This window comes from Euleptes europaea, chromosome 2 (assembly GCF_029931775.1).
Source record: "Euleptes europaea isolate rEulEur1 chromosome 2, rEulEur1.hap1, whole genome shotgun sequence".
Taxonomy (NCBI): Eukaryota; Metazoa; Chordata; class Lepidosauria; order Squamata; family Sphaerodactylidae; genus Euleptes; species Euleptes europaea.
The window spans coordinates 12472723-12478967 of NC_079313.1; the positions used below are offsets into that span (position 1 = coordinate 12472723).

Here is a 6245-nt window from a genome sequence, read left to right on the forward strand (position 1 = left end):
TGAGAAGTTGCTTGAAGAGTTTTCGGTAAAGGTAGTCCCCTGTGCAAGCACCAGGTCATTCCTGACCCATGGGGTGCTGTCACATCCTGATGTTTACTAGGCAGACTATATTTACGGGGCGGTTTGCCATTGCCTTCCCCGGTCGTCTACACTTTACCCCCAGCAAGCTGGGTCCTCATTTTACCGACCTCGGAAGGATGGAAGGCTGAGTCAACCTTAAACCTGGCTACCTGAAACCAACTTCCGTCGGGATCTCAGGTCATGAGCAGAGCCTGGACTGCAGTACTGCAGCTTACCACTCTGCGCCACGGGGCTCCTTGAAGAGTTTTAAGTTAGAAATAAATATTCAACTGAAGAAGATTTGCCCCCACCCCTCAATACACACTTTAGTGTTAATCCATCTCCGTAACTGTCTCCACAATTCAATGAATTATATCTGCTTTGTTGGAAACGTGGGGCCACAGGAATGCCGGGGATTGTTTGCTTATGTGCACGTTTGCTTTGCAGAGAGCTGTTCCTCGTATGCAGAAGGCCTGTGTGATTGATCGCTACAGTTTGTGTAAATCTCCATGCACATCAAACCAGTTGTTTGGAAGAAAAGGAGCATGCTGCTCCTTCTGGAGAGGGCTACTCGGAAGTAAGTCCTGCTGATTTCAACTGGGACTTGGCGGTCAGCTCACAAAGGATTGAACCAGTGGGCCAGTCAAGTGCTTAAAAAAAAAAATGACGGCAGACCAGTAACTCGATTGGTAAAATAAACACGAAAAGATACTTGAGTCATAAGAGGTTTGATACTGACAAAAAAACAACTTGGGCAATCCTGTGAAATGAAAGGATTAAAAATTGTAATGCATTACAGCTTTTAATAATATTAGGTATTATAATATTTAAAATTTAAATGAGTTAAATTGTGGAACTCCCTGTCCCAGTATGTGGGCTTCCTAGAGGCCCCTGGTTGGCCACTGTCTGAACGGACTGCTGGATTTGATGGGCCTTGGTATGATCCAGCATGGCCTTTTCTAATGTTCTTATGTGGTGATCGCTGCCAACTTGGAAGGCTTGAAGAGGGGAGTGGACATGTTCATGGAGGAGAGGGCTATCCATGGTTACTGTCAAAATGAATACTAGTTGTGATGCATACCTATTCTCTCCAGGATCAGAGGAGCAGGCCCATTATATTAGGTGCTGTGGAACACAGGCAGGATAATGCTGCTGCAGTCGTCTTGTTTGGGGGCTTCCTAGAGGCACCTGGTTGGCCACTGTGTGAACAAACTGCTGGGCTTGATGGACCTTGGTCTGATCCAGCAGGGCTTTTCTTATGTTCTTATAAATATTGGACTTCTATCCTGAAACCTAGAGGTAAGCATAGAGTTAGAAAATGTTACGAAATGTAATAGCATGAAATCAAAAAAAGACTGCTGGGGTGCCCTGATTCTTAGGGCAGGAAAGATGCTGCTGTGGGCAGGCCTGGACATCAGGTGACCGCTTGTCTGCCTAATCGGAGATGCCTGTGGTGATTAGCTAGAGGAGCCTTGTTAGGCTGAAAGGTTTGCCCCTGACTGCTGCAGGCATGATGCAGTTGGGGGGGGGGCGCTAGCAGCCCTCGCTTCTTCACTTGCTAACCAGCTGTGGCAAAGTTCAATCTAAAACAGAAGCAGTGAGGTGTAGTGGTTAAGAGCAGTGGTTTGGGATAATCAGTAACTTTAATACGGTCCAAGACCAGCAGATAAAAAATGTATACATAGAAACAGGATAATGACTATATACACCAATAAATATTTGATAAAAATAGTCACTCACTCATGGGAGAGCCATTAAGAACATGATTTTAAAATATGATACATAATTGCAGTCAATATAAATAAGTCACTCATCCATTAAGTTCAACCCAGGTTGCCTAGTCTTCATAGCTCGCCGTCCAAATTTGTCTACTTTAAAGGTTAGCTCCATGTTCTTATCTGAGAGCATGTTAGAAAGATTGAGGGGTACAACTTGTTTAAAAGGGATAGACAGATAAGGAAGGGGGGAGGAGTAACACTGTATGTCAAAGATGTGTACACTTGTGAAGAAGTACATGAATCTGAGCATGGTAGTGCAGTTGAGACTCTATGGGTAAACATAAAAGGAATAAGAAATAATCGTGATATTCTGGTGGGTGTCTGCTATCGACCGCAAAACCAGGCAGAGGACTTGGATGGGACACTCCAAGACCAGATCACAAAGTTCTCAAAGAGAAGGGACATGGTGGTCATGAGAGATTTTAATTACCCAGATATCTGTTGGAAGTCCAACGCTTCTAAAAATGCAAGATCCAATAAATTCCTGACTTGTCTTGCTGACAACTTCCTATTCCAGAAGGTGGACAGGGAAACAAGGGGGTCTGCTATCTTAGACTTGATTCTCACCAACAGGGAAGAAGTGGTGGATGAGGTTAAAGTAGTAGGCACCCGGGGTAGTAGTGACCACGTACTCTTGGAATTTACAATCTTGCGGAAAGGAAAACCTGTACGTAGTCAGACATATAGGTTGGACTTTAAAAGAGCAAATTTTAACGAACTTAACCTTATGCTAGGTAGAATCCCATGGTCGGAAATACTTAAGAAGGGAGTTCAAGAAGGGTGGGCGTTTCTTAAAAATGAAATACTGAAGGCGCAACCCCAAAACCATTCCTATGAGAAAGAAAAATGGGAGGAGCCTAAAGAGGCCAGGGTGGCTCCATAAACAGCTTTTTAAAGAGTTGAGAAATAAGACTCATTTAGGAAGTGGAAGGAGGGCCTTATAACCAAAGAGGAATATAAACAAATAACTAGTGCTTGTAGGGAGAGTGTTAGGAAAGCTAAAGCTCAGTATGAACTTAGGCTAGCAAGAGATGCTAAACGCAACAAAAAAGGGTTCTTTTCCTATGTACAGAGTAGGAGTAAGAACAAGGACAAGATAAGCCCATTGTGTGGACCAGAAAGTGAAATTGTAACAGGAGATGAAGAGAGGGCAGAACTCCTCAATTCCTACTTTTCCTCAGTCTTTTCTCATGAGGGAAGTGGTGCTCAACATGGCATAAACAGAACATGTGATGAGGGAAGGGATTGGCATTGGGGTAGTGCACCTGGTTTCTTTAAAGGAAACAAAATCCTCTGGGCCAGATGAATTGCACCCAAGGGTACTCAAAGAACTTGCAGATGTAATTTCTGAACCTCTGTCCATTATTTTTGAAAAGTCTTGGCAAACAGGTGAGGTGCCAGAAGATTGGAGGCGAGCAAATGTTGTCCCCATCTTCAAGAAGGCAAAAAAGGAGGATCCGGGTAACTACCGACCCATCAGCTTGACTTCTATACCAGGAAAAGTGTTCGAACAAATAATCAAACAGTCCGTCCTTGAGCATTAAGAAAGGATGGATCTGATCACTAAGAGCCAGCGTGGGTTTCTCAAGAATAAGTCATGTCAGACTAATCTTATCTCCTTTTTTGAGAAAGTTACTACTACGGAATGCTGTAGACATACCGTATATACTCGCGTATAAGCCGAGTTTTTCAGCCCAAAAAAAGGGCTGAAAAAGCCGGCCTTGGCTTATACGCAGGTCAATACGGTAGAGGAGGGAGGGGGGAACTTGCCGCCATCGCCGCCGGGCACGCCCGGCTCCCCCCGGCCAGGAGCGCCCTGGAGGGGCCTCCTGCGGCCGCAGGAAGTCCGCGCATCCGCCGCCGGGCGCGCCCTGCTCCTCCCAGCCAGGAGTGCCCTGGAGGGGCCTACGGCCGCGGGAAGGCCGCGCCTCCGCTGCCGGGCGTGCCCGGCTCCCCCCGGCCAGGAGCGCCTTGGGGGGGCCTCCTGGGCTGCAGGGGGGCCCGCCGCCGCCTTCGGCGGGCCTGGAGCAGCCTAGGAACAGCCTGTGGGGCCTCCTGGGCCGCGGGGGGGGGGGGGGGCGCCGCCGCCGCCTGCCTGCCTGCCTGCGCACCTGGAAAAGGTAAGCCTGCGGGGGGGGGAGGGGTTATAAGCCGACCCTCAGCTTATACGCGGGTGCCTAATTTTCCCCCATTTTTGGGGAGAAATTAGGCACCTCGGCTTATACGCGGGTCGGCTTATACACGGGTATATATGGTAGTTTATCTAGATTTCAGTAAGGGTTTTGATAAGGTTCCACATAGTATTCTAATTGACAAATTGGGAAAATATGGTTTAGATCCTATTATTGTTAGATGGATCTGCAACTGGTTGACAGATCATACCCAAAGAGTGCTAGTTAATGGTTCCTCATCCACTTGGAGAGAAGTGACTAGTGAAATTCCTCAGGGATCTGTGCTGGGCCCTGTGTTGTTCAACATCTTTATAAATTATTTGGATGAAGGAATAGAGGGGCTGCTTATTAAATTTGCAGATGATACTAAATTGAGAGGGGTAGCAAATACGGTAGAAGACAGCCAAGATGCAGGATGATCTTGACAGGCTGGAGAAGTGGGCTAGAACTAATAAAATGCACTTCAACAAAGACAAATGTAAAGTTCTGCATTTAGGTAGGAAAAATCAAATGCATCATTATAGGATGGGGGAGACTTGTCTGAGCAGTAGTGTGTGTGAAAAGGATCTTGGGGTCTTAGTAGACCAAACACTGAACATGAGTCAGCAGTGTGATGTGGTAGCTAAAAAGGCAAATGCAGTCTTGGGCTGCATCAACAGAAGTACAGTGTCCAGATCACGCGAAGTGATGGTATCGTTTTACTCCGCTCTGGTTAGACCTCAACTAGAGTACTGTGTTCAGTTTTGGGCACCACAATTTAAAAAAGATGTAGAATAGCTGGAACGTGTCCAGAGGAGGGCAACAAAGATGGTGAGGGGTCTGGAGACCAAGTCCTATGAGGAAAGGTAGAAGGAGCTGGGTATGTTTAGCCTGAAGAGGAGAAGACTGAGAGGGGATATGATAACCATGTTCAAGTACTTGAGGGGCTGTCATATTGAGGATGGTGCCAAGTTGTTTTCTGTTGCCCAAGAAGGTCGGACCAGAACCAACGGGTTGAAATTAAATCAAAAGAGTTTCCTTCTAGACATTAGGAAGAATTTTCTAACAATCAGAGCGGTTCCTCAGTGGAACAGGCTTCCTCAGGAGGTGGTAAGCTCTCCTTCCCTGGAGGTTTTTAAGAAGAGGTTAGATGGCCATCTGTCAGCAATGCTGATTCTGTGACTTTAGGCCAGGGGTGGGGATCGTCAGGCCCGGGGGCCGTTTAAGGCCCGCAAAGTCATTTGGTCTGGCCCTTCGTGGGTCCTGGCAGATCTCTAGCTCAGAAGGATCTAAGACTGGCGATCTGCCCCTTCCCGCGGACAGGAATAGCATCTATTCAAGGAGGATGTGATTTTGTTTTGCAGAGAAAAGGAACCTTCTTTCCCTCTTGCAGAAGTCGATAGCTATGGAGCTGCTAGGACCGCCCAAGATGCCACTGGTTGGATACCTGCCTGCTTGCCCACATTGGGGGGGGGGGTCATCTGGGGCAGCTGCCTGCTTGGGGCTTGGTCGGCCAATTTTTTTAAGTTGATAATTTTGTATGGCCCGCAAATTATGTTATAAATGTCCAAATGGCCCTTGGTGAAAAAAAGGTTCCCCACCCCTGCCTTAGGCAGATGATGAGAGGGAGGGCATCTTGGCTATCTTCTGGTCACTAGGTGTGGGGGGGAAGTAGCTGTGAATTTCCTGCATTGTGCAGGGGGTTGGACTTGATGACCCTGGTGGTCCCTTCCAACTTATGATTCTTTGATTCTAAAGACAGATTGCTCTGGATCTCCTTGGGAAGCCATCTATTACAGAGGAGATGGTTTCACATATCTTGCTATAGTGGACTCTGATCTGGAGAACCGGGTTTGAGTCCCCACTCCTCCACATGAGTGGCGGATGCTAATCCGGTGAACTGGATTTGTTTCCCCACTCCTGCACTTGTAGCCGGCTGGGTGACAGTGGGCTAGTCACAGTTCTCTTAGGGCTCTCTTGGCCCCACCTACCTCACAGGGTGTCTGTTGTGGGGAGGGGCAGGGAAAGCGATTGTAAGCCTGTTCCTTACGTGGTAGAAAAAGTCAGCGTATAAAAAACAACTCTTCTTCTCCGCTATGCATCCTTGGCTTCAGGGAATTGTCCAAAGCTGCTCAAACAACAGTTGACCGATCAGTGGCCAGTGTTTGCCCGGGGCAGTTGATTGGCAATTTCTCAGCTCCTGATTTATTCCACTGGAGATGCCCGGCATTGAAACTGGGGCCTTCTGCATGCAAAG

General features: G+C 47.3%; 1 protein-coding gene across 1 annotated transcript in view; it reads left to right on the top strand.

Moving 5' to 3' along the window:
• Positions 1–6245, top strand: part of RAB11B (RAB11B, member RAS oncogene family) — a 95690-nt gene that overhangs the window by 38595 nt on the left and 50850 nt on the right. The gene's annotated exons all lie outside the window — the stretch shown is intronic.